The sequence below is a fragment of the Puntigrus tetrazona genome, chromosome 12, assembly GCF_018831695.1.
Source record: "Puntigrus tetrazona isolate hp1 chromosome 12, ASM1883169v1, whole genome shotgun sequence".
Lineage (NCBI taxonomy): Eukaryota > Metazoa > Chordata > Actinopteri > Cypriniformes > Cyprinidae > Puntigrus > Puntigrus tetrazona.
In genome coordinates, this window is record NC_056710.1 from 3,622,408 (window position 1) to 3,650,385 (window position 27,978).

The window sequence follows — 27,978 nt, forward strand, 5'->3', positions numbered from 1 at the left end:
TAATTTGTTCATACGATTGCTATGCCTGTCATGAACTTCCGACCGGCATAACCGGATGTGTCGGATGAAGTGCGAAGGTGTATTCCTGCCGTCACCTCGCGTGTTGACTCTATAAAGCTTCGCCATCTCAACGGCGAACGCAGGAAGTAAACGCGAGCTTGCTACGTGCGCGAATGTTTCCTGTCTGTAAGTTTTTCATAGTTGATCTGCTGTTTTCGACACGGCTGGCCTTTCTGCCAACATATGTTCTAGCTCTTGAAGTATGCTATAAACATTCGGCCCGTTGCGTTCTGTTGCTATAATTCACTAAAAGCTGGCTGTTAACAAGACGTAATAACAAACCAAAAAATCTTTACCGAATTCTCGAAAACTCCTCTGGCTACGAAAAATTTGAACATAAAATAGCCAGCTTTCATATAAATAGAATGAAAACATGTATTTTGCAAGCTGTAAGATTGTACATTGACCAAGTGGTTTTACTGTAGTATTTTTGATTTTTTTTTTTATAAAATGCGTATGTGGTATAGACAATGCTAAAAAAGCGTAATGACTGCAGTAAGTAAAATAACTGCATGTTAAATGTCGCTGTCCGTATATTCGCAAACAAAGCTATTTCTATAATGATGTAATCTTTTGCTGAATATAAGGTATATTTTACTGAGTATAAATTGCCATTTTATTAAGTTGCTATGTGCGCTGTTGCTATCACTGTAATATATATATGTATATGCATATATATATATATATATATATATATATATATATATATATATATATATATATATACATATATATATATATATATATACACATATATATATATATATATATATATATATGCATATATACATATATATATATATATATATATATATATATATATATATATATATATATAACATAAACATATAACACAAGCATAGAAAATGCTCAAGAACATTTCAGACAGCACTTAAAGGCTTTGCATCTGATCTATCATCCACTTCTTAATATATATTCTTGCTAAAATACATATGTGTTCTAAATAGTTGCAAATTATACACTAAAAATACAGTGGCCGAAACTAAGCATCACAGTAGTGACCCATTTAGCCAACAAACTGCTGATGCGCGGTGTATGATTAACTCACATTGATGATGGCATCTGTCTGGATGTAGTCCATGTCAGAGTTTATGAGGCCAGCTCTTTGCCCCCTCTCTGGGTGGTGCTGGCGATGCCTGTGGTCACTGTGTTCTGAAGAGAGAGCGGGCTGCCGATAGCCACCACAAACTCGCCGGTCTTAGGTCAGCTGACCACGGCCCAACAGCAACACTGGGAGTTTCATCTGCAATATGAAATACAATAAAGCGTAAGGCGTTGACACAAATAAATAAATACAGAATTCATTAGATCTGTGCAAAAGTACGTGATATCCATTTAATCTCATTGCTGTGTTAATCTCACCCGCTGAGAATGTTAAGAATGTTCTCGGGTTGAGAGAGTAATGTCTTAAGAGTGTATTAAGAGTGTGTTTTCTTCCAAGTGTTCTCTGGCATGGCGAGCTGAACTGTTCATAAGACAGAAAACACACCACGTAAAGCTTTCAGAACCATTATACTCAGGTGGTATGAGGTTCGTCTGCTGAGTAGTTGGTTTTCCAAACACAAAGTCCGACATTGTGGCTAAACAGCTTTACCCTTATCTCTATATGCTGAGTTTGATGGGATGTCTTGCCCTGTATAGTGGTTTGAAATACTCAACATTTATAGATGATCTTGCAGATAATGAAAGGCCTCAAAGAACCACATGAAAGCCACACACCTCAGCTGCTCAGACTAAAGCAGACCGCAGCTTTCTGATGTTTTCTGTAATACTCCCTAATTATCCTCTAATCATTCACATGTCTTTTGATGCACCTGATTCCAGTTTTGGCTTTTTGAAAGCATTGAGCACTATCATGCACATGGCGCAGTGCGACTGCAGGATCAACTCAAGTTTTTTTGCTCATTTCAGCCCAAGCGCAGTTGTCTTTTTCACATCCAGCACCACGTTGTTTAAATAGCAAACACACTTGACCCCAACCATTCAGTCAAAGTTCTTTAAAGAACCATGGCTTTCTTACCTTTTATAATCTGAAGGACCTTTTGTGAAACAGAATGTTCTTCAGATGTTAAAAGTTCTTTCATGACATCGTAAGGCACCTTTATTTTTAAGGTGTTGTTGGCATGTTGCTTTTTGACCATATAGTCTCCTCAGGTTGAGGGTTTCTCCACATACATAGTAAAAATGCTATGATGCAAGCTTTTTTAAGGGAATGGGAAATGAGACTCATATTGGTTTGTGCATGTTATGCCCAAAACACACCTATGACTCATTAAGAGAATAGGTACAAACCTTTTGGACAATGTGCCTGGTGCACATTTCCCCATCATTAAACTAGCAAAACTGAATACATAGATGTCCTAAATGCCTGCACCATGCTCTTAAGACCATGCACGTAGATTGTTAAAATAGTGCCTATGGCTGGTTCGACTAAAGACAGGTGCCTTGAAGCTCTCTACCAACCCAGGCTCATTAGAAAAAGTATATGTTGCGCCAGTATAATATTACTTCGCTTCTTGCATGTTTCAACACACTCAACATCCAGTGATTGGCCCTAAAAGTGCTAGAGTTTTATCTACAAACAAATAGGCGAAAAATGATTGTTAATTAATCTATCTGTCCCTTTAATCAGAATTTGCGTGAAAAGGAATAAAATGTGCTGCCTTTTACTGCCTCTTTTCACAAACAAATGAATTGTTTTAATTGGACCAAACCTGGAGAGTGTGAACATGCCTTTACTATATAAACTAACTAACTAACAAAAACTTCAGATGGTTTTCTACCTCCACATACCTTTTATTTAGGATACAGCCATGATAAACTTTCATAGCTCTGTTTATTCAGCGGTTGCGTTGTTATATTATATCAGCTGTTATATTATAATACGTGACCGCTTCTGAAACAAACCAGCATACGCTGACCTTCTGGTTCTCTGCAAAAGCAGTGCAAGATGAGGTTCTTTTGACAAAGCAAATCAGTGCAACTGACCAAGCAAGTGAACCACAGCTCATTGACTTTATGTGTGGAATCACATGGAACAGTATATCCTGGTATATGCACCAGACTGTGAATTTTTGTTGTTTGAAAAAAAAAAGGGCATAAGGGCAATTAATGCCTGTGGTGGCCCCAGCTGTGTGCTTGACACCATTCTGAGTCAGATTTGATCCTCCTTTTCAGTCGTGAGATTTCAACAGCATTCCCCTTCTGTCAACAGGAAAGGGAGGGGGTGAAACAGAAGGGGCTGCTCGTATCATCAGGCTGGGCCTGGATGGAAAACAAGTCTGCTGAAACTCCCAAACCTTTTTGTAAAAATAAATGATTTAGTGTATTATAAATATTGTGGTTAAACTAATTGTCCTTCTAATGCCTCATCATATACAGTTATCTATCTGCGTCACGCACTGGTATGTACAGCTGTCACCTCGTAGCTAAGGATAATTCCAGATGCTGGAATAGAAATGATGGTATTCTTATTAAGGAAAGACGATTTTGCAGAAAAGCTGGAATGACGTCTGGCAAATCTGTGTGCTAAGTCAAGTATTACTGTTACTATTGCTTATACCTGGGCTTAGTGCTTCAAACAAAGACCTAAGATAAAGTGCTAAACCTTTTTCATGCAACTCATCCTGCATTGTGCTACATAAATGAATATTAATAAAGATGTTGCTTAATTATTTAAAATAAAACTGAAATTGTATTTCAATATAGCTTAAGGAACACCATTATGTCTTTATTTCAAAAATTATTTTAGTAATTAAAAAAACTATTTTTATATTATATTATATTATATTACTTTGTTTCTTATGTGGAACTATCCATTTAAAAAGACATCTCATAATATTAAATTTGAATGTTCCCACAATGAAATACACAAGACAAAGGAAGACCTTAAGGTTTAACTGAAACCCTACCAGAGGATACAGGAGGACAGAAATGAAAAACAAGACCATATTTTTGAAAGCAAGTGGAGGGAGTATGGGAGAATCCCTGCTGAGCATTCCATTCGGTCTTATTTTGCAGATGTACAATCAATGCTTAGCTAAAGATAACACACTACTGTTCTACTCCTTTACTCACTCCCACAACATCTGACTGCATCTGACAGCCTACAATCACGCGCTTAAAGCCAGCAGGCTGCGTCCCGCACCACATTTGGTCTCGCTAAAATTAGTCTTTAAATTATATGTGCTTTTATGTGTAAAACAATATATGTTATATATACCGACCATCCCTTCTCTGTAACTGCACCTGTTCGAATGTTCTTAGAAAGACATGGAGTCATCCTTTGCTCTTATTATTGCGCCAAACACAAAGAGACAACAGTGAAATTGCGCGCTCCTCCTAAATTTTAAATGCCACTTATCACCGACAGGAAATAGTCTTGTAACGATGCCCATGCTTCTGACTTCCTGTTTGAGAAATAGGTCAGTGAAGGAGGAGAAAACTAAATTCATAAAATCATTTGATGGGGTCTTGGTAGTGTGTGATGAGGATCATTGGTTTTAAACCTCTCTAGGCAGAGATGTTGAATTTCTGCATCAGCTTGAAATCTGACACTTTACCACTTGCTGAGTGTCGCTTGTTAAGTACAGGACATTGGCATTTTGTTCTGATTGTACCAGCAGAAGGGTTGAGCTGGTGAAAGATGATCAGGTGATCAAGTACAAACACCAGGGGATGAGGGACAACAAATAATGATCAAGGACTCCTTGTAAAATTGGAAATCTGTTTTTAATGATTTAATGATTTTTATTTATTTATTGTATTCCTTTTTTTCAAGTCAAGTCAAGTGGCTTTTTTCTTTTCTTGTTTTGTAACACTAACACATTGTTTGAATAAACAAAAGTTCTATTCTAAAAGCTGTTTATGATTTTTGTATTTTTGTGTGTATTTATGTATACAGAGTGTATTTGAAGAGTTTCCGCCAAGTGCATCAATATAGTGTCTGATAATTTTTTTTTTTTTTTTTCAAACGCCAGTCTCTCTTCTCTGCCTTGTATGACAAATGACATATATCTGCTCAACCAATCACAGCACACCACTCCCAGCATTGTAAACAGATTATGATGGTGCTTTGAATATACCGGGCATCTAGTTTTCCTCAAATAACTTGTACTTTGTGATCTGCAAACAAAAAAATAATTAGGGTTTTATCAGTATAGCGGATTTATGATTAGTATAAATATCCTTGGCGTGCTTTCAGATGGAGCGCCATTTCAATATCACTGACATGCTAGGCAATATCACGTTCATATTGGCAGATGAATGTCAAAAAAAAAAATAATAATAACTTTTATATTGATTTAATAAATTTAAAAGAAGTCATGGATTATTGCATTTTGGGGAAAAATGTGATTTTTTTAACCACCATACTAATAGCTTCTGTTTGAGGCATCCAGTTTTTATTATTTATTTATTTACCATGTATTTATTTTATTTTATTTATTTTATATATATATATAGGCCTGCCACTGTTAATTGATGACACTAATATATTGTTTGAAATACAAACATTCAATTTCAGGTGTTTGGCAAGCAAATACTGATTTCTCATACCCTCTCATTCTAGATGTTTCCTATTTTCATTTAGCTTCATTTGCCCATCAGTGAGCTAGCCAAAACATAATGTTCATTGATGCGTCCTACAGGGCGAATTAATCAGCTTGTGTCGTCTGTGAGAGTGGAAACGGATTTGACGACTATTTCATTAAATCCCTCTAATCTCTTTACAAGTGGATCATTGAAGTGAATTTAGAAAGCTCTCTGAGAAAAGAAAACGAACAACCAATGCCAGACTCACAAAGATGAATTATCCCAAATGATGAGTCAGATTTTACAGGACCGTTTTCCACAGGGCAAAACGACTGGACTGATTTCAGACAGCTCAGTCTCGATGTAGGTCCAGTTGGAACTGATGTTTTTATCTGTTTGTCTCTTGCTGGAACTTTAGCCCATGACTCAGTGTGTTCAACAGCCTCAAGACATCCCATTTATCAAAAAGAGTTATTGGGAATTGCTGTGCTATTTAATTCATGTTTTTTAACACTTTTAGGCAAACCTAATTGAAATTAATATAATTCACCAAAAATATAAAGTGTTAAAAATCAGGTAAAAAACTAGCAATATTCAAATTCATTATTATCAATTTAACTAAAATGAAGGTCGAATCACTAATGTCACATGGACTATTTTAATGATGTCCTAACAAATCTAAATGTGGTAGTTGCGTTGCTGTGTATAGAGGTTCAAAAGTTCTTAAATTTCTTCAGAAACATCTTAATTTGTCTACCAAACAAAGGTCTTACGGGTTTGGAATGACACATTGGTATAATGAGTAAAAATGACACAATTCTCATGTTTGGGTAAACTATTTTTTTAATCTTCAATGTATGATGTCTGAAGGCATCTTGAGGATGTAACTGTTTTGTGTTGTGTTGAAGATGTCCTCTCAGAACACCCATAAAGATGACAGGAAAAACCATCCATATAACTAATGGCATTCTCTGACCATCTCATTATAATTTTAGCCTCATTGGATAAATTGGTTAAAATAGGAAAAAACAACTATGCAACGAACCTGATCCAAACAACATCCATAAACACATATTGGATGAGACAACTCTTCTGTAAAGAATTCAGTTGTTTTGAAAACGCTGTTGACTCAAAGGACACGTGATATGGATGCATGTTTATTGTGAGCAAAACTTCCATATTGAGAAAATCAATCCCAGCTGAACCCTTTTAAACTTCTGTGTTCTGCCAGAAAGAGCAGAAATCTTTGACAGAGTTTCCTGTTTCTCAGCAACCGTAAATCAGGTCCCATTGGGTTGCGGTTCCAAAGTCACAGTCTCCCTGGAGCAGGTCAAACTCACTGTCTAGAAACTTCTGACTTGGGCTCCATGTATATTGACAGATCTGAGCTTTTAGCATCACTTCCACAACTTAAATGGCAAGGCAGGGATCACTCTAATACAGTAGATGTGAAAGCCAGAATATAGTGCCCTGAAGATTCCAAATAAAATATTGCTATGTATTTACCGACATATTCATAAATTCATTGTGACATTTCAAAAACATGACTCTAAATCATCCATTTATCACTTTTTCACACAATGTTTGAATGACACACTTTGCAATAAGGAGTCTGACCCAATTTTGGTGTCTTGTCCCATCATGGAAAAACTCAAGTAAGGCTGCTTTCTTGGAAGACAAGACCAAACCCTTTCAAATATGTGCTGAAACAACTCAGGTGAATGACGACCACATGTCTGCAGACACCGTCTCCTAAACACCCGAAGGATGCCAAGACTCCTTGTATGTCTTTGAACTGGCATCGATCAGCTTAGAATGCAAAACTGCCAGCATGAATGTTTGCAGACTATCTTTGTGGTATCGTTAACCACTGGAAAATGCGCACATAAAAAGAATTCAATGACAAATCCAGCTGCTGTTTACCCAAGAAATGTTTTACCCTCATTTGTATAAGCAATTGAATGCCAACAGCGAAACATTGAAGGCCGCTCTTTCTTTGCTCTAATGAGTCAGGAAGATGAGTCTGAGCAAGACTTCTACATGGGCCTTAACTAATACCAGACTCAAAACTGGCCCAGATTTTAGGGGATGTGTGTCCTTAAAGTCAAATTTGCACTAATGGATACTATTAAGAGAACATGAGACAAGTTACAACAATACCAGGGTAGCAAGCTGGCGTTGCAAATGAGCAAGATCATCTTCAAATTAACTTTTCAGCGCATTGACATGAATTCCTTGTTATTTGGAGAGGAATGTTGCCAGCAGGGCTTCCCAAATTACTTTAAAGGGAATTTCAGACAGAACAGTCAGTCCCAAATTAAGTTGAATCCAGATAACTAAGGCCCCATCCACAAGAAGACGCGTTTAGCTGTATATGCATATATATTTTTTTATGTATAGGTGTTTCGTCCAGATGGATCCAGAGAGTTTTGGGAGAGTGAAACCAATATTTTTTGAAACCGGGTCCCAGAGTGGATAAATCAGAAAACGCTGCATACGTGTTTTCGTGTGAACATTTTCTGAAGCTTTGACGCCATCAGCCCACATCTCACCCCTCGTAAGACAACACTACGTCATGTAACATGAAAGCATGAATAGCCCCCAATGATGGTCTGGCATGTCTACTACATCGTTTTGCGTCAGTTACACAGATATTTTTAGAGACGAGGATAAAAGTATATTTACGCTTTTGCCTTGTATGACAAATGACGTCTGCAAACTAGATACTGGAACCTTGACTCCCTTTTTTTGCATCAGGTTTGCAACGCGTTTTAATGAAAAGGCATGCAAGTGGTTTGTATAGGATGCTTGAAGCTACTAATAGGAAACATAACCCACATCAATGAGCATATCCATAAACCGAAAAATCTGAATAAACAAAGGGCCCAGATAAAAGAGAAAGACTGAACCTAGCCTTCTTCTGTGGTCACCGATATACCAAGTACATACACAGTACAAAGAGAAAATTAGTGACTCAGGCATTTTATAATATAACCGCACTTTATATTTGCTTATACCATTTTACATGGCAGTCTGAGATTTTGAGGTATGCATAATCCATTTTTGGATTGACTCATCTTGGGAATGTACTCAAGCTATTTTCATGCAAGTTCAGCTCTCCTCTGACTGAGTAGGGAAATATCTCTAAATCATTTTCCAAATTTGATATAAATGGTAAACCCCAGATGACGTATATTTCAGGTTGGTCCAGCCAATGTGCAATATAAAGCAAAGGCTGAACACAAGGGATGAATAAAGATCTGATAATAATATTAATCATTTAAATATCATCTTAATAAGACAAGAGATATAGAATAGGAGAGACTGGGTCTGGGAGATATAAAGTGACAACAGATATTTACATGCATGTTGTCTGTCACAATTGATTTACATGGAAGTTAAATGTTTTTGTAACATACCATAGCAACCACACCATAATGCTCAGTATCGTTCCGTTCGGGCCTGTAAATAAAACTTAAAAGTGTTTTTTTCCCTTCTCAAGTATGAGCTCATTACGGCTCCATTAAAGCTGGATGTATCGAATATGATACTCAACAAAAAACATATGTGCAAACGTTTTGTTTAAAAGTCCAATCAACTGTTCGGATGACAGCGCTGCATGTTTTGCACACATTCGTGCCACCATGCGTCATTAATATTATAGAATCTAAACTTGGAACTTCCCGAATGTACACGAATTCACTAACAACCATCTAACAGATCTGTCCGCTTCATCTACGAGCAACGTGTTTGGCAGTAAAAAAGACCAGCTGTTAAATAAAGGCAGCCGTGTAAAGTCAGACCTGGAGTGGAAATACATCCTGACACAAAAGTCCCTCCTGCCAAGCTTGCATTGTGACCCAGATCTACACGTTTTTAAACATTTACACATGTACACTGATGTTTCATAAGTATCATGACCCAGATCTAAATGCAGATGACTCTGTATTAGTCATCCTTACCAGATATTTCCCCTCACCCTGATGTGGCCTGTCCAGAGACCGTCTGTGATACTGAACTGGAACTCAAAGAGTAACATGCTCTAACATGCTCTACTGGCATCTGTTTTCCTCTGTATCTCTGCAGGGTATGCTTTTTCTCATCAAAGGTTAGGCCCGTTTCAAACATCCTGCATTTGCAAGTTATAGCAGCAGCAGCAGTGCTACAATTCTTAAAGCCGATTTGCAAAGCTTTCATCACATTCCTTTGAAAAAAGGCTGTTTGTCCAGTTGTCCCACCAATTGTGCGGCCCTGTGTCATAACATAACTGTAATGTTATTATAAAATATGCGTGGCTGATGCTGATAATTGCTTTCATGCTGTGGCTGATAATTAAAGTGTAGCTATGAAAGTGTCTTACACCACTCGTGACGGTTGGTATACGTTTTGTAATGTTTGACTAATAATAATAATAATATATTTAAATATATAACAGAGGTAAATATGCATTACCTAATTAAATATGCATTCATTAGCATACATTTCCTGAGCAAAAATGTGAAATTTCTTTTGTGTTCCAATTTATCAACATTTTAGAGGTTCCTTTTTATCTTTTATCCCTTCATAAATTAAAAATGCTATTTTTTTTTTTATAAAGTTACATTATATGAAAAATAATGCGTTTTTTATGTTAGACTAAACCCCATAAACACAATCAAGCTTAGAAAAGCTCAGATTTTGATAGAATGACCTGTGTAAAAGATATAAACATGTTTTCTGTCTACTAGTCTGATAAAATAAATAAGTTATAAAAGCAAAATCTTAAACTTAAATCTTTTAATTTATAAGTGAATGCATTTTTTTATTTATATATTTTTATTTTTGCAGTGTCAACTAAACCCAAACTTTAAACCAAGCTATGCACTGCTAAAATCAAGCTGATCATTCAGATCTGCTAAATAGAAGGAATGCTTGTGTGCCAGTCACTGCATGTGGAATCTGCATTTAAACTGAGTAATTCCCTCCATTTTTATGTGGCTTCATAAAAACAGACTATATAACAAAGACTGAGTACATAATTACATCTATGGTGCATTTTCTGCTGAATCCAATGTATTCACTACGCACAGCAAAAATAGAGCACATAAACCACACGTGCATATGTGTCACTGCTAGACTTAATGAATATTGTAACATTAAAAGCAAATAAATAATAAATGAGAAGCTGAAATGAACATAGGTGCACTACATCCAACAAGCTGTCTAAAACAGGGTCAACAAGTTCCTCATAGATGTTTTTGGGATGTGAAATGATGTTGATTTAGGCTGCAATGTTCTCTCTGGTTTGAGAATTGGCAAATTTAGTGGGAATAAGAAAACAAGAATGAGATTAGATCAAAAAGCACAGTAAGCGAACCCTGAGAATAAACAGGTGTAAGCCAAAACCATTGGAAGGCAAGTCTGCAGCCTTTAAGCAAAAAGCTAAATGGCTAAAACTAAAGCTACTAATGGAAGGGGACCAGAGGACACTGCATGATTAGCTGAAGCGTCTCATGTGATCAAAGTTAACCGTCACAGACCCTCTTATCTCCCAATAGTAAGAACATCTCTGTGTAAGTACCACTGGTGAACCCAGCCCCTTTGGTTTTCTAGAAAGGGGATACACTGAGAGCCTTTGACATTGTAAATGATACCTAATGTGTTTGAAAATGACTTCCGTCCAAAATAACCAGACAAACAAGAGGTTGCTGTAACAACCCTGCAGCATATTTAAAACAGCTAGAACATTTCCATGTCTGTTTCTGTCATATGCTTTTTAAACATGAAGAGGAGTTCTGACATGGAATTCTCAGTGGTGACTGAGACACAACCAATCGAACAAAGACTGGCATGAAACTCAAGCTGAAACGAATATGAGACAGTTATCCAATATAAATTATTCACAGTATGGCAGTGACTAAGCAGAACCTGAGCCAGAGAGGAAGGGGGAGTTATGCATGAGAAGCCAGAGAGAGGGAATTACAGAGACGTGGCACTGCTGTCTGCCAGGACAAAGTACCAAACCATATTGTCAACTAAATCCAGCAACATTTGCGCTTTCTGAGTCAGTGCTGCCTATATATAATAAGTAAATAAATCAGATTTATATAACTAAATGTAATGTATGTACAGTAGATTATGAAATTAAAGTTTGGTAAATGATTGGTCAGTACAACAATCCAGCTGTACTAAAAATACAAGATACACCTACTGTACAACATAAACCATCTACTGTGTATCTCTCTATGCAGCACTCTATATTCTCTAGTGGAAGGATGACACTTTTTGTACGTTCAAAGAAAATTTGCATGCATAATATTTTTATGTAGAAACCACTTTATAAAACATAAAGACACTTGAGACTATAATGTAAATATAGTCACTCTGGTGTACAGAATATAGACTTTTTGTACCTTATTTATACATTTTTATAAAAATACTGTTCAGGACATCATACTTACCTATGAAGAGTTTAAACCTATAAAGCAATATAAAGCATTATATCATTATATTGCATTATAATGCATTATAACATGATACACAACACAATATTTGGTGTTATTCATATGTAATGCATTATTTTTAATAAATAAGCATTATAATACATTAGTTTATCTCTATAAATGTTGTAACTTATTATATGTGTAATTAAAATGAATTGTAAACGACTGGAAACATCTACGCTTTAACAGCATTTGGCTTGTTTTGAAGCTATATACTTTTTTCTTCAGAATTGCATTTTCCACTCTGAGTGTAATGTGCTGTCAGTGTAATTTAAGGTTATATGAGCAACTCTAATCAAATCCCTGTCAAAACGGTCTTGCATGGGTGTGGAGCCAGGCTTGTTTAGGAGAGCAATTTAACATGGCTTATCTGGATCTGTCTTTCTTCCTGATACAGAAGTGCCTTCTTTAAACCAGGGTCATTATCCTGGAGAGCCAAGAAAAACATTTTTCTGCCCGCCTATGCTTATTCTGAGGGAAATGGCATGGGAGATTACACTCATGATGGGGCAGCGTTTGGGGTCGGGCATAAAATGTATTTGCAATTCACTGCTAAAGACATCATGGAAACTCAGATGCTAATTCAACAAGACTAGACCTGTTATCAATCTCTTGAAAAGAAAATCTCTAAGTGACTGATCTTGAATGCTCTTCTGAGTATGTTTTATATGATGCATCCAGCTATATAAAAAAAAAAATATTTATGAGTTGAATGCACATGAACAGGAACACAAAATCATGTTAGCAAAAATGAGAACTCCTGAACTCTCACGGAGGCCAGAGTTTCCGAGTTGAGGGCATCTCGGTGAGAAAATATGAGTGGCCTCAACAGATGCAGCATCTGTAAATTTGTGAATTATTTATTATTTTTACTTCTTAGCAAACACAACTACTTGATCACATACAAAATGTGATAGTATTGTACAATTCTGTTAGAACTAGTCTCCTCACGAGAAATGCACAGTAGGTAATTTCAGTGTAGAATTTGGATTTTAAAAAAAGATGCAGTACGATACCTAAAATCGTACTTCTGCAGGCTTCTCGCTTGATTTTGGAATAACTTGAGTCTTAATTTTATATGTGGTATCCAAAAGACCAGAGTGTGAAGAACTATACGGACAGGTATGGACAGGAACTTACCGGAGCATCTATCTTGATGAGGCGATGTCTGCTTTCTCATCGTCTTTGATTTTTGGCTTCATAGGTGGCGCCCGTCTTCAGCTCCACCTTCACCCGGTGTTTGTTGGCTACCACGTGGGCATTGGTTACAATCAGGCCATCTTCAGACACCCGCTGAAACCAGAGCCGCTGGCCACGCCACTTCCGCTTGGTGAACATCATTCTGGAGAAGGAAAAATTAAGAATTTCTTGAAGCTTTTCAACAACTTTCCACAGAGGAACAGCAAAGAATGATGGTTGCTCAACATTCTTGATTTGACCATATTTTCCCTGCAGGATTTGAGACCTAGGAGGAACTTCCATTGACAAGTGATTTGTGGAAAAACATGACAGTTATTCTCCATATTTTTTTTTTTTTACCACAGTGCTCAATTTCAACAAGCTAAAATTGAGGTTGGCTGTTTTCTACATCCCACAAATTGTGTCTTATGCAGTGATAATGATATTGCGATTATTGCTATTATTTAAGAGGATATTCCATCCATACTCAAGTCAGATACTTTATATTTATTCTATAATGAAGAGATAAAGCAATGGATTATGCCTTAAAATGACTTATGAAACGATACGCAACATGATTTATCCAAGAGGACCATGGTCCTGGAAGAACAATCTTGTCAATTAATCATAGATCACCTTCTCCAAAATCTAGAAAGAAATTATTAGCTAATAAAAATGTTGTTTTAGGGCCAATATGGATGCAATGTCGCATACATGGAAGAAGTAATTCCACCCATATTGATGATAGTCGATCTAATAAAAAGAGCAAACAAGTGGGAATATCTGTTTTGCCAGTGGTGACTCTTAAAATCAGGCAGTGAAATACCATGAGAACAAAATTGAAATTCAGTTCACTTTTAAAATAAATGTTCCAAAAGGGTATCAAGATCCATTTGCTGCTCATCAAAGAACCCGTTCCTAAAGAAACCTTTAATTTATTTTTGTGAAAATACTTTTTAAAAGAACTTTGTGTAATGTGAAGCTTCACAGATGCTAAATGGTTTTCATGTAACTATAGTCAAAGACAGTCTTGATGAAGACGTGCTCTCTGAGACATGAGATCGCTGATTAATGGAGGTGTGATTCAGGATACATACTTGCGGAACAGCTCAATGTGAACCACAGCTGGAGCAATCTTCTCCACCACATCAGCGATGAAGTTATATCTGTGCGGAGGCTGTCTGGATTATCCTCATGGCCTGGAGAACATATGGCAAACAAAGAGTAAAATTATGTTGTGTAAATTATAAAGTATAAAATTAGTATAAAATTAAACCAAAATATAGAGTGCAGATAATTCTAATTGTATATCACTATTTAATTCCAGAACTGGATTACAGATTTGTCAGTAAAGTTAGCAAATAGGGTCCTTAGTGCTAATGTTAGCAAGTTTCTTTAGTTTATTTATTTATAATTAAATTAACTAGCATGATACGCTTACCTAAAATTTAATTAAATTAAAAAAGTATTTTTATTGTGATTTTCTGGCAACCAGAGCTGTGTATTATTTATTTATTTATTTTTGACAGTACAATTTTTAGAGCACTTGCTTAAACAAACATGAAGTATTGATTTGAATAGAAATTACTTTATTATTTAATCGAAAATTAGAGATCAGTGTGCTATGGAAAACATGAAACCAGCACAACTAGGAATGTCTTGCAAGGAGACAAGACAAGTGTTTAGTGTCTTTTTACAAAAAATATTCGACTTCCAGAATTCCATGATTGCTCAAACAGAACAAAGCATCTATTCTTGAGAAAGTCTCTCAATTCTAATTATTCCATACCAGCCAACATAATCTTGCTTATAAAACAGCAAACTGAAGGAGGCGAATGTTTTTGAGAAACAGGGTCAGCTTATCTAGAAAACGATACATCCTTAGTCTGAAAGTGCTTATAAAACTTGGATAATGAGTCAAACATATTAACTTTGTCCATGTAACACCATTTTTTACCTTGCATAACCCTTGTTTCACAACATCTGCATGCAAGCACATCTGCACTGCTCCATTGTCCATGTTAGGTAGCGTAAAGTAGTTGTTTCTTCCCTAAGGGTCTGTGTACAGCTCTATGCATCCACTGTTTGAAATCCCCAGTGATAAACAGCACCTTGACCCAAAACACCAAAACTTTTATGTCTTTTTTTTTTTATTTCTGGGAAATTTGCTGCAATAGTGAATGCTCATCTATTAGGGTTGTAAAAGAGCAATTACCATAATACAACACAGATGGAGTAAAGAATAACTGCACAATTGGCAAACCAAATACCACCTACAATATGAGCGTGGAACTAACAAATCATCTACACCCCGCTGTTTTTTTGCTATAAATAATATCAGATGCGAAATTCATGGAAATGTCTTTTTAAATGCCTCTTGACAAACCTCTGGCAGAGGGGAAAAATCTAAAGTTTCTAAGCTGAAAATTAGTTGTGAATAGGAATTACATTTTACTATTGTAGAAACAGGCTGGTAAAAAACATATTTGTAGGCTTATATAACTGATTGCCATTCCTCTAGCATATCCCATCATGACTCTGAATCTTGATAATGGAATTGTTTTTCCTCCTCATAATATGGCTGCACATCTGTAGAGGGTTTAGCACGTTTAAAGCAGAGAACATTTCATTTGTTATGTCATGCTAGCTGGCACAAAATCTAACACATTTGTGCAACCCACATACGAGTCATGTTTTATGGTGCGAAAGAGTACAAATAATGATTCTATAGGCTCCAGGGACATGTTAAGAAAAGGTCAGGAAATGGCCACATGGACATCTGCTTCATGCAAGTGCAATTTTAATAAACTGAAAAGAAAATGGCACTGCTTTACAACATCTTCATTTACTTACTTCAGTGTTCTATATTATACCATAAAACACCACCACACACAAACAGACTATACAATGATATCTTAATACTAGCAGATACAAAGAATATATTTTGTTTCAATAATTTTATTAAGAGGTCGCAAAATTTTTACAGTTTACGGAAGCAGATACATAAATCTCGTTACCGCATATATTTAGCAGTGGCACCAAACGCATGCCCTTACAAAAGTAACATAATCCGACAGCGGATAAGTAAATTCGAGACAACAATGCATTTGCTGATGCAGCTAAGCCATTTTATTATTTCTTTGAGTTCTTTACAACAACTCATAATCCTGAGCACTCAGCATTGTGGAATTCAATCCTGTACCAGGTGCACTACTGGAGTGCTTACTGTGTCAAAAAATCGCTTATTCAGAATGCAATTTAAACCTTATTAGCTACAAATAATGCAATCTAGGTTAAATATGTTTTGTGGTCACATAGTGGCAGTAAGAACGTATAAAATGACTCCACCCTGTAATAATAACAGTTTTTGAAATGTATATTATTTGTTGGTATTTTACTGTAACTTCTGTATCTATTTTTCATTAAAGTGTGTAATTAGTACTATTCTATGACAGTAGAAATATAGATAGCAGTATTGTACTATAGTATGTAGTAATATATAGCATAAATAGTAAGAGTAGTGTGTTCATACTGAAAATCGAATAGGAAAAGTGCTCTTTATGATGTGCTAAATAACAAAAAAGAAAAAAGAAAGAAAGTGTGGAAATGTTGGACACTCCACACACGCAACACTGGTTCAGTTGTATAGCATCATTTCGGACATTAGAGGACATCTTGGATACTTACTTGATACTACAATAACATCTTGTTTCACAATCATAGTTTCACGTTTGACATTTTGATACTAATATGAATTTTAACAGTCAAACGATGGAAGCTGCTGGATGTGATACAGATGTGGTACATTTACCAGAAAAGTCTTCTGCCATTTGGCGGGTAATGGCCTGTTCGTGCGTGCAAAGTGCCAATGAAAAGCAATGTGTTATAAAGACAGCACTGCAACAGTTGCCCCCGTTTGTCTGGGTCAGGTATCAGCATGCTTTTGTCACGCGTCTCCGCATGTTATAATTTTTTTGCTAATGTTAGATAACAGCGCGGTGTACAAAGCGCAGTTTTCATATGTTTCAGTAAATTATACAAGAGGCTGATATGTCATCATCCCCAGAATGTGTCTTGTTGTCTTGTCATGAACACCCCATCTGGTCACAAATATTTATTCAAAATTTCCTGAATTGCCTGGTTAAATTCAGTTATGTTAAGCAGTGTATTGTTTGTCATATTAGGATTAGATGCAGGTCACCAGACTAAAAAGTGTTTGAAATTGTTTTGATTACAGGTTACAATCATGGTTCAGATATTCCAGAATTCAGTCGCCAGTTCTTTTATGAATGGGAAAACTGTCGCATGCAACAGATCATTAGCCTCACATGTGAATCATATAGAACATTGCCAACTATAGTAGGAAGGCTTGCAAATAGATTCTAGAGACAGTTGTGATGTAAATGTCGTTTGTGTGCTAGTGGGTCAGCATCCTATTGACTTAAACACAGAGACGCCCATTTTTACCAACAGCAGCATTGGTAGCCACATGATTTTTATCATCTTTAAAGAGCACTATGTGAAATATAACGTAATGTAATTGAAAGTGTAGCCTATATGTTACAAATACGAGTCATCGGGATGGTACTGGCCAATCACTTTGAAATTATTCATTTTATGGACTACTTCATTAACGCTATATATACATCCCAAATCTGAATTCCAGTTCAAGGACCTTTCAATCCCTTCCTGGTTCTACACTGTCCTAGTACAAAGGCAAAAAATTCCAAGAGTTTGGAAACATTCAAATTATATCCATTTGTCATGCAACATCTGGCAAAATCACAAGTCTGGATCAGTAGTCCCAGTCAGCAGTAACAAGTCTGAAGCATACCCAAGCCTCCTGACGATTTTTCCACATTTTGCCTGAACTCAGAACTGTGGTGTGACAGGACTTAAACTTCCTTTACGGTTCTATACCTGCATGCCACCGGCTGAGATTGTCTCTATGGGCGTATCTCCTCTAATGCAAACTCAGCACTGCAAACCAAAGAGTGTGTGTGTGTTGGCTTTACTGCAGCGATGTAACACTTTCTGCTTCTTCAGCTTATGTTTGAGATACAGACGCTCATACACGCCTACAGGTAAAATCTGTAGTCGTTAAAAATCTACACCACTGATTCTCTTGCCCTAATAAATCACCACATAAACTGACGCTCAGAGCAATTAAAGCCAAATGCCCTCAGTTTGGGGAATTTAAAACATACACACATATGCCCTTCGTGATCGCTTACATGCATAAGAATGTAAGTGTTTGGGCAAGACCTTTAGGGAGACTTCTCATCAAAGGGGCGGATAAATATATAAGGGTGTTTCTTAAATAATTAAAAAACGGCAATTCTGGGACATTTTTTTCTTTTGTTATATAAAGACAATTATTTTTTTATTATAATATCCTCATTTGTTTAATACTAAATATATTTTAAGTTTGGAAACTAAATGGCTGATATTATTAATGGATACTGATGTGGCAAAAAGTCCACAAGGCCAAATGCTTCCTGAAGACTTCTGAATTGTGTTAAGAAAAACACCCAAGATCAAAATTGACTGCAGATCTGGACCCTGAGAATAGGCTTCTTAGATAATAAAGTCCAATTGAGAACTCCAGATGCAGATTACATCATGTGATTAGAGATGTCTTGCTGTAATAGTTGACTGAGTAGAAACAGGAGCCTGGCTGTAGATCTAAGATTTAACTTTTCAGCAATACAAATTCTGGGTGTGGTACAAACACTGTAAAGCGCTTGCCTTGGCCAGTCCAACGTTGACCGAACAGAAGTGAGGTGATAGCTTACTGGGAGCCAAAGGGAATGACGCAGAGCCGGCCATGGATTTGTGCAGACAATGCCAGGCTTGATTTGGAAATCATGTCCAATGACATGAAGGTCTGGTAGCACCCAATTAATCACATCAGATAGAGGTTTGTTCAGTGTGTTCAGTTCATTCATGCTCTTCAAAACCTATATTGTTGAAATAAAATTGACAAATTAAAATTCCAGAGAGGCTGGTCTAATTGTGCAGTCAGAGATCTTATTTTCATTTTGCGCTGTTTTCGAACTGACTGTCTTATTTCACAAGCTCATACAGATTTTATGACTGGGAGTAATTCAAACTGATAAAAATTAGTTTAAATCATTGTTACAATATTTGGATTTTTAAATCTAATTACGCTTGTAGCATTTTGCTTTCTAGGAAACATGGGTGGTGAGAACGACTTTTTGAAACACCCAACATTTAATGAATACTCCCGATGGAACTAAACCCCTTAATGCACTAAATTTATGGAGACCACGCTGTCTCCCTTGAAACTCAAACTTTTTGGAATCTACATTTCCTGTTGTAATTCCAAGAGAATCTGGATGAACTACAGCTGACTCCTCTGCAGGGGAAGGGGTGTAGGTACGTGGTTATCTGCTGTGATTTGTTTAAATTTTTCCAGTTTGTTTCCAGTGCCAAGCATAAATCCCGTAATGGGGGGCTGGTAGACGAACTGGCAACATCTAATAAGCTTCTGTGTTTACTGTCTTGAAAAGGAGCCAGTTTAAATCACTAATATCAAGACGCCAAGTATTCTGCCAACTTAGAATTTTTTGATTAGGGGAGTATAAAATTCAATCTTTTCTCATCCATTAGAGGAGACTTGAAACTATCAATGTTATCTAAATTATAAGAGACTGATAGCTGATAAGGTAAATATTGAAGAATTATAAGATGTGTATAGTTGGATAAAAAGAAGAGGATATAGAGCCATTGTTGTATTATTGAGGTATTTGATATTTTGTCTGAATTCTCTTGGGCATTTTGACTTTTATAGTTTTTCAGCAGACTATCGCCATATAACCCAAAGTGGTGATTTTGTATAAAAAGAAAAACCTTGGCCCTTTAGAAGGTCTAAATATTGGGATGCTGATCTGAAGAACTTTTTTAATTTTCTTTAAAAGCCATAAATAAACCAGAATTGCTTGGTCCTAATTAGGAGTCTTAAGCTCACTGTGCTTTGGACACGTGCCTCCAAGATGTTATAGGCAGCTCACTAGGTTTGGGATTTTGGTTCTGCAAAGAACCATTCAGGTCTGAGGAAATACAAAACAAAATTGTGACTGCGGAAAGTTCTTCATGGAATCAGAGGTGCCAATGAAGAAACTGTGATATTTAAGAGTGTAGGATGCAAGCACACAAGGTCTTACCTTCCGCAGGCTCCTCTCTGATGTGAAGATGATGGGTGTCGCTGGAGTTTCTGTGCCCCGGTTACTGACTCTCTTGAGCTCGCAGATGTTCCTGTAGGACACCTCATCAATGTCGCAGACGGGCTCCGGGATCTTATAAACCACACGCCGGTCTTTCCTCCTCCTCCTCCTCACGAAGCTGTTGATCCACCCCCAGAGACGCAGCACTCCGTGATCCTCTCCACACCCGGGTCTCCCAGCTTCAGCCGCCGCAAATTATCCTCGCCGGCTGCGCGGCACACCGCAGCAGTCGCATCATTGGTCCAGGATGTCTCCGGCCAGACACTGGCCGGTATGGGCGGACACACTCATCGCAGCGCCCGGACATCCGATCACATAACGCTTAGAGATCCGCGCATCGCACAGCACAGGCACCAGAATAACAGACGCGCAGAGAACCTAAAAGCAGATGCATTTAATATTGTTCTGTGATAAACTTTTTCATGAATCTCTGGCAACTAAGTTGAAGAATACGTCGCCGGACAAATAAAACAGGGACGAATCAAACTTGACAGAGTTTGCATGCTGTCAAATGTCTGTTGCTTGGTGTTTCTGTGGACAGACTTTATAAAGTTTAGAGTATAAACAGCAACGCTGATTGATGGATAGGACGTGACGTCAAATATGTGGCGGGACGGGAGAAAGGTAAACATTGAGGCTACGCCCTTCAAAGGTGCTTAAATATTGTGCTAATAAATCCTATACATCCCATATATACATAAATGTCATGCATAACATACAAATAAATAAACAAAACATCTGATAAGGGGTTGTATTTGCAAGTATATTTTAAGGTACAATTCATAAACAGAAAAACAAACAAAAACAATAAGAGATCTGTCACAGAACGATTTCAGATTGATTTTATAAAGCACACAGACTGTGTAAATAAAAAAAGTAAATAAATAAATGTTAAACCGTATCCTGACAATCACAACTTTTAAATTCAAATTATTATTATTATTAAAGTCCAACTAAATCAATCTAAATACATGAATTTATACTATCAAAAAAGACTCAGCCTATTCTTTTTATATTTATTGCCATATTAAATTTAATATGCACTAATTTTGATAGTACAAAAATACTTTCTTTAAGATTTCAGATCTAGTTCTTAGTACAGAAATATCGTAAACATAAAATGCTACTGCAAAGCGACAGCATTTCTTGTTTCTGCCGAAGACCTTCATTATGTTGCCACGTGATTTATACAGTTTGTTCATTTCATGGCTCTTCGGAGCATGCATGTATAAATCAATGATTCGGCGAACATTTGACTTGTTATAAGACATTCATTATAAAGCTTTGAATGACCAGTCTGTTTAATTCAATACATCTCCAGTCATTGTGGGAGATAACTGGAGTTGCATTCAAGCCTATACTTGTAGAGTTTAACATTCGACCTACTAAAAATACATTGAAAAGCATATCATCAGAGTCTGATCCAAGCTCATAAACTTAAGTTCAGCATCAGGTCGATGTAGTACTTGGAAGAATTTTTAGACGTGCTTGAGTCACAGAGTTGGTGGGTCCAAGTTGTCCCCATGCAGCTCTCGAAGGGAAGGCGCTCCAGCATTATGGGAGAGTGGATCTCATGCTCACTGATCCTAGGCAACGTTGATTTTCTCAATATCTTGTGCCTCACAATGTCTCAGCTTATTCTGGAATTTGAAGCCAAGGACTTTTTCATACAAAACAGAAATAATCAAGGGTAGAGTCAACTGATTGGGAGGAATTTGCTGGTTATGCCATTACATCTGCTTAAGACTTACTGATCTGGTTTTGTTTTGCTTTGCATTACATATGTCTCTCTTCATCAAGCTCAGGTCATCCTAATTTGAAATTATTTGTTCATAAAAGGAAAAATCTCTGGCTAAAAACTTTATATACAGCATGTATATTCATTCATTAATTTAATAAAAAACACTCACAGTGTGTTGCTGAGAGAACTCAATGGTTTCCAATTTAGCTATTTGTTGTGAAATATTATCAGTTACATCTAAAAGTCACTTAAAATGAACACCCTTGAACTGCTGAACAAAATCAGTGTCATGTTTGGAATTGTTCTGACATTCGTGAAAAACAGCCTTTATGTGATAATGTCTGGAAATAACACCATCATAGTATTGGTAAATAGAAACGCATAGGCGTTTCAGTCAGAGAAACAAATGTGCAGCTGTTTTTAAAATAAAAGAAATTGAATTTGCATTTACTGCAAGGTCACAGCTGTTAGAGCATTTGAATACGGTTTTAAACTAAGCGGTTCATTCCATAATTTGTATGGATCTTCACTGTTGAAATACAAGAAGTACAACAGCACAAGGTTGCAAGTACACGTCAGATTCATAAAGGGTTGTTCTTTAGAACCTATGCTCACACTTGCTAATTTTAGTAATGTTTATTAATGTTGGGTAAGTCCCTTCTGATCATAACTACGATTTCAAGAACATTCATGTGAACGCATTCTATAGAAATATCACATGAACTCCATCTGGCGACAAAAATAAGGTGGAGAATTTGCTCTGAAGTGCACACGGCTAATACTTGCCTTTACGTTGCCATTTCTTGTGCATCGTTCTATTGTGCCACCTACGGAAAGCCCTGTGATTGCTGGAAGTTACTGTTACCAGCATCACCTCACTCAAGGGTGTATGGGAATGATTTGATGACATCATCTGATTGCATCAATTCCAGAAACAGGCTTTTCAACAAACATTATAGCTACATCTATTTAATTACATCTCAATAGCAATAATATTTCTGACAGGAGTGACAAATATTTAAAAACAGCGAAATATGCATATTTAGTTGACCATTTTGCGTATGTATGACCTGTTTGATAACGCTGACTTGGATTGTAAATGAAATCAGCTCATTTCAGTGCTTCTGTGTATACACCATCCTACACTGGATATGGCTGGAGTGATATGATATGGATATGTATACATTTTAGTTCATATCTGGCGTTGTCTTAAAATAACACAGTTGAGTACACTTTGACGATCTTAAGTTTATTCAAGTACTAAAAAATCATTTTGTAGTATATTAAGTACAAAATTTGCGCCTAGCATGGAGAGCACTTTAATTATTATACTTGTCTTTTACCTGGGGACATTCACAGTGTTGTTCATAAGCTGTGTGTTTGGTCGTTGTCCCAAGGTGAACCTTCCGCTCAGTCTGAGTTTCCTGGAATGCCTGGACTGGGCCATTTAAAGCTACCCCATATTTGCTGCACAGAGCGTTCCTTTCTACTCTTCGATGGACTCGCCCCGCTGCTGAAACACAGTCCCACAGCATGAGTCTGCTACCAGCACACTTTACTTTGGGATGGTACCTGCAAGTCATATGAGCAAAGCTGGTTTCCATCAAACATGATGCTTGGAATCAGATTAATCCAAACAGAATATCTGTGTCTCAGGAACCCGTATGGTCTTTTTTTTTTTGCAAATTCCAAATGTGTTTTCATGTGTCTTAACTGGAGAGGATCAAGTGCCCTACTTACACTGCCATAAAAACCCAAAGTGATGAAGGTTGCAGTGATGTTTGTCTTCTTCTTGTAGATTTCTCTCTTTCTTTCTATCTCCCACATACGATCGCGAAGCTTTACTATGAGTGACTATCAAGTTCTTGGTCACCCTCTAACAAAAAACCCTCTCTCCATCAATTGCCTCAGTTTGGACAGGAGGCTAGATCAAGGAAGAGTCCTCTGGTTGTTTCCAACTCCTTCCATTACTATGTTTAGTTAATAAGACTATATTACGTTTCTGTGACCCTTCTTCCAGTGAAGTCATCAACTTTTAAACTCTCTTTTCTGCAGATGTATGGTTTGCAAACCTGTTTTCTTCTAGCCTTTAGGCAGTTTCTCATTCACCTCAATGTATGGTTTTGGCTCTGAGTACGCATTATCAGCTGTACATAGAAATGTTTTATTAAGTCACATGTGTGCCTTTCCCAAAATCAGTACTCCATTCAATTGAATTTGCATACAGGTTCAACTTTGACTCTAAATGTAGTAACATCTACACACATAAACAGGTCAATGGTAATGCCCTGAGCTATATTTCAACTCTTCAGATAGGGATATGGAATACTTATGCTTGGAAATCATTTTATTTTTTTGTTTTTAATAAATTTAAATCGCAGTGTATATGGTGTAGATTGGTGTAAAAAATATGTATTTTAATTATTTACACATTGCAAGTTAAATGCAGCAATGCATGCAATTTAAAATGTGAAAAGGTATCATTACTTTTATAAGTACTGGTATCATATATATATATATACATAGGCATATATATATATATATATATATATATATATATGTATATATATATATATATATATATATATATAATCATGAATATGGTTGTATTGTTTTTCACAGTTTTGTGTAAACTATAATACTATTATTTTTATTATTAATTTGATAAATAAGAACAAAAATGTTTGAAAAGAGCAGCATTTGTTTGGTGGAAATAAATTAAGGTTGTAACATTATAAGTAAATATTTTTACTGCTTCACTTTGGTAAATTTAATGCATCCTCCTTTTGAATAAAAGTCATTTCTTTTATTAAGAAGTATTACATAGGAATATAGTAGTAATATTGTTCACTGAAAAGACACTTAGATTTAGCCTGCAAGATGGAGCACAAAATAACAACAAAAAGTCTGAGGTTATAATATGCAGAAAAACAGATGCAGATAAGCAGATATGTAAAAATAAAAGATACAGTTTTATAAATTACACGCGCACTTCTTTTAAATCTCCAGGATGTATCATAGCTGCATTGTGTTGGATCCATCCCCAGAGCGGTAGTTCTTCAACACTTTAATCATAAGAGTGAGCAGAGTGCTGGCATAATGTTAAGAATACATAAACATACTGACTCAAACAACATCTGACATTCCTGTGGACTCTTCAAACAGACAGATAATAAAAATAGCAGCAACATGAATCACATACAGTGCAATAAAAACTATAGCTTAACCCAGATTTTAGTTTGATAGCATGTTGTTTTATGTGTGGCCATGGTGTGCGCCTCAGCGCTGTAACTGGAGCACATATCTCCCTGCAAACTGTTCATCAGGCTGTTCACTATTCCTTCCTACTCATGACGTGAGAGCATCAAGCTGGCTCAGCGTGCGTCGTATATGACAGCAGTGCATTCCGGGAAAGCTAGCCGTGCTCTCCCAGAATTTCCTGAAATAATCTCTCAGGACAAATGAGAGTCACTCCTTCTCACATCAGATGAGCATATTTCACTCAAGAACTTTTAATTATGGTGGTAATTTCATTTGCTTTTGCTAAGGTTTTGGTACTACAATGAACTAATCACTCAAGCTCAACAGAGGAAGAAGTGAGGAGAAAAAATCCCAAAATTGCATACAATTATGTTGGTTTGGACAAAATGTATATACTCTATTTACTACAAAGAATTAATTTAATAATTTCTGCAAATGTGGCCTCTGGGCAGCTTTCTGGCTGGGCTGACACCACCAAAGCCTAACTGCGCAGACAAATATGAGAAACAAGTAATGCAATTACTTTCTGGGTAAAGTCCAAAGTTCAAATTTGTTTAACTCCCTTGTAAAGACCATTAGTGGGTATTCTCACATCATACTTCGATCTACTTTGGACTCTAAATTGGTAATTGAGAGATAGCTTTCTTTACATTTTGAATGTACAATAATGAATCATGTCTTTAAAGTTGCGCTTTATGTAGGATTTCCTACTAAAGCATAAAAACACTTCATAACGTTTGCAGATACTTGCGAAACATGTTGTTAACATGCTTGGCGGAAAAACAATGCTGCAACAGTCAATTATTCTCCTTTGAAATGTGATCCGCCCGAATGTCTTCGTCGCCATTGTTTTGGTTTCAGAAATCTCCACACCACTGTCCGTTTATTCTAATCGCATGTTTCGCTGGAACCCCGTATTAGTTGGGGGTTTGCAGAAAACCAGCGTATTTATTTCAATCAGAGAAGCTGGAAAATAAAGGGGGATGTGAGCTGGAATCTGGCAATTCCTGCGCGGTAGGCAAGTATTAAGTCTGAGTAGGATGCCGAGGAAAAAAAAAACGTCTCGGTGGTATTTACTGCAATTTCTGACTGCAACAGAACTAGTTCGACCAATTGCGCCAATCTCTACATTTAGCACTTTAAGACACTGTATAATGCTATATTAATACTTCCCTCTCATATAATCGGGAATCGGGCTTGAATTAACTATTACTTAATAATAACAATGTAATGTAACTGTTTATCAGTAGCTAGCCTCCAGTTCTCATGCATAAAGTGATCTAGTCATATGTAATAAAAGTAGGTAGCAGAGCAATAAGTAACACAAAACATTCATTGTGGAATAAATAGAAGAAACATAGCAACACATTAAAACAAGGTAGCTTGTTTAACAAACATGCTAGCAAAAATTATTACAGGTTAGTGTGACTGCAAAACTGTTTAGAAATAAATAATTGAATAAACCAATCCTGAACTGGAAATACCCAAACCAAAATCCCAAATATGATTTTGCATCAGTAAAAAAGCAACAACAACAACAAATAACAACAAAATCCAGTTAAAATCCATAACCACAAATTAACTAAGTGTAAGGTTTTACTACACAACAACCATATTTTAACTATGATAATTGTAGCAAAACTGTGGTTTTGCAAAACGGTAATCAATACTCTAAAAACATTTTTACTGCCTTTCCACTCATGGTAATATGAATATATATATATATATATATATATATATATATATATATATATATATATATATATATATATACATCCATTCATTCATTCAAATCTTCTGGGTTACTGGGTAATGAAAAGTTCACTCTGTTGAATCTGACAATCAAATGTGTAAACCATTATTTCCTATAGGCCTATGGTCCGATAGAGCCCTCCCTGGTTAAAAACAGCAGCATGCTGGTTAGGGATGTTTTTTGAAGCTGATGCCTGGTTTAAGATGGTCCTTTCTTGCTGGGTTTTAATCTGGTTTGATCAACTGGCATGGAACAGCTCAAAACAGCATCCCAGTTTTAAAACATATGCAGTTTTTTACAGTTATTTTACATTTTCAAAAAAAAAAAAAAAAAAAAAAGCTCAAGCTCAAAAATCACATCCAAGATGGCAAACGGAGGTAATAAAGAGAGTGATAAGGCAGAATATTTCTAATGTACTGTTTTAAAACTGTCTGTGGTGTGCAGTACATTAGCTTAGCGAAGGTGCCAATGCTTTTCTATTTCTGCTGAAAAAGTGAAGTAAACCACCTGTGGAGTCAAATCTTCAGACTTCTTTTATATTCACACGCGTGAATCGCCTGTTGGCCCACTTTCTACCACAATGCACTGGTGGTCCTGATTATCCATAACCAGCTGTGCAGACTTTGAATGAGCTGTGAGAGAATTAGTGATGAAGTCAAGGTTCAGCGTAGATCCTGATGCATCATTTATCCTTTCTGAATT

At 36.4% G+C, this 27,978-nt stretch overlaps 1 pseudogene; it reads right to left on the bottom strand.

Annotated features, from left to right (window-relative positions):
- Nucleotides 1-352: 352 nt before the first annotated feature.
- Nucleotides 353-20,756, bottom strand: LOC122355772 (annotated as a pseudogene).
- Between the last annotated feature and the right edge of the window lie 7,222 nt (nucleotides 20,757-27,978).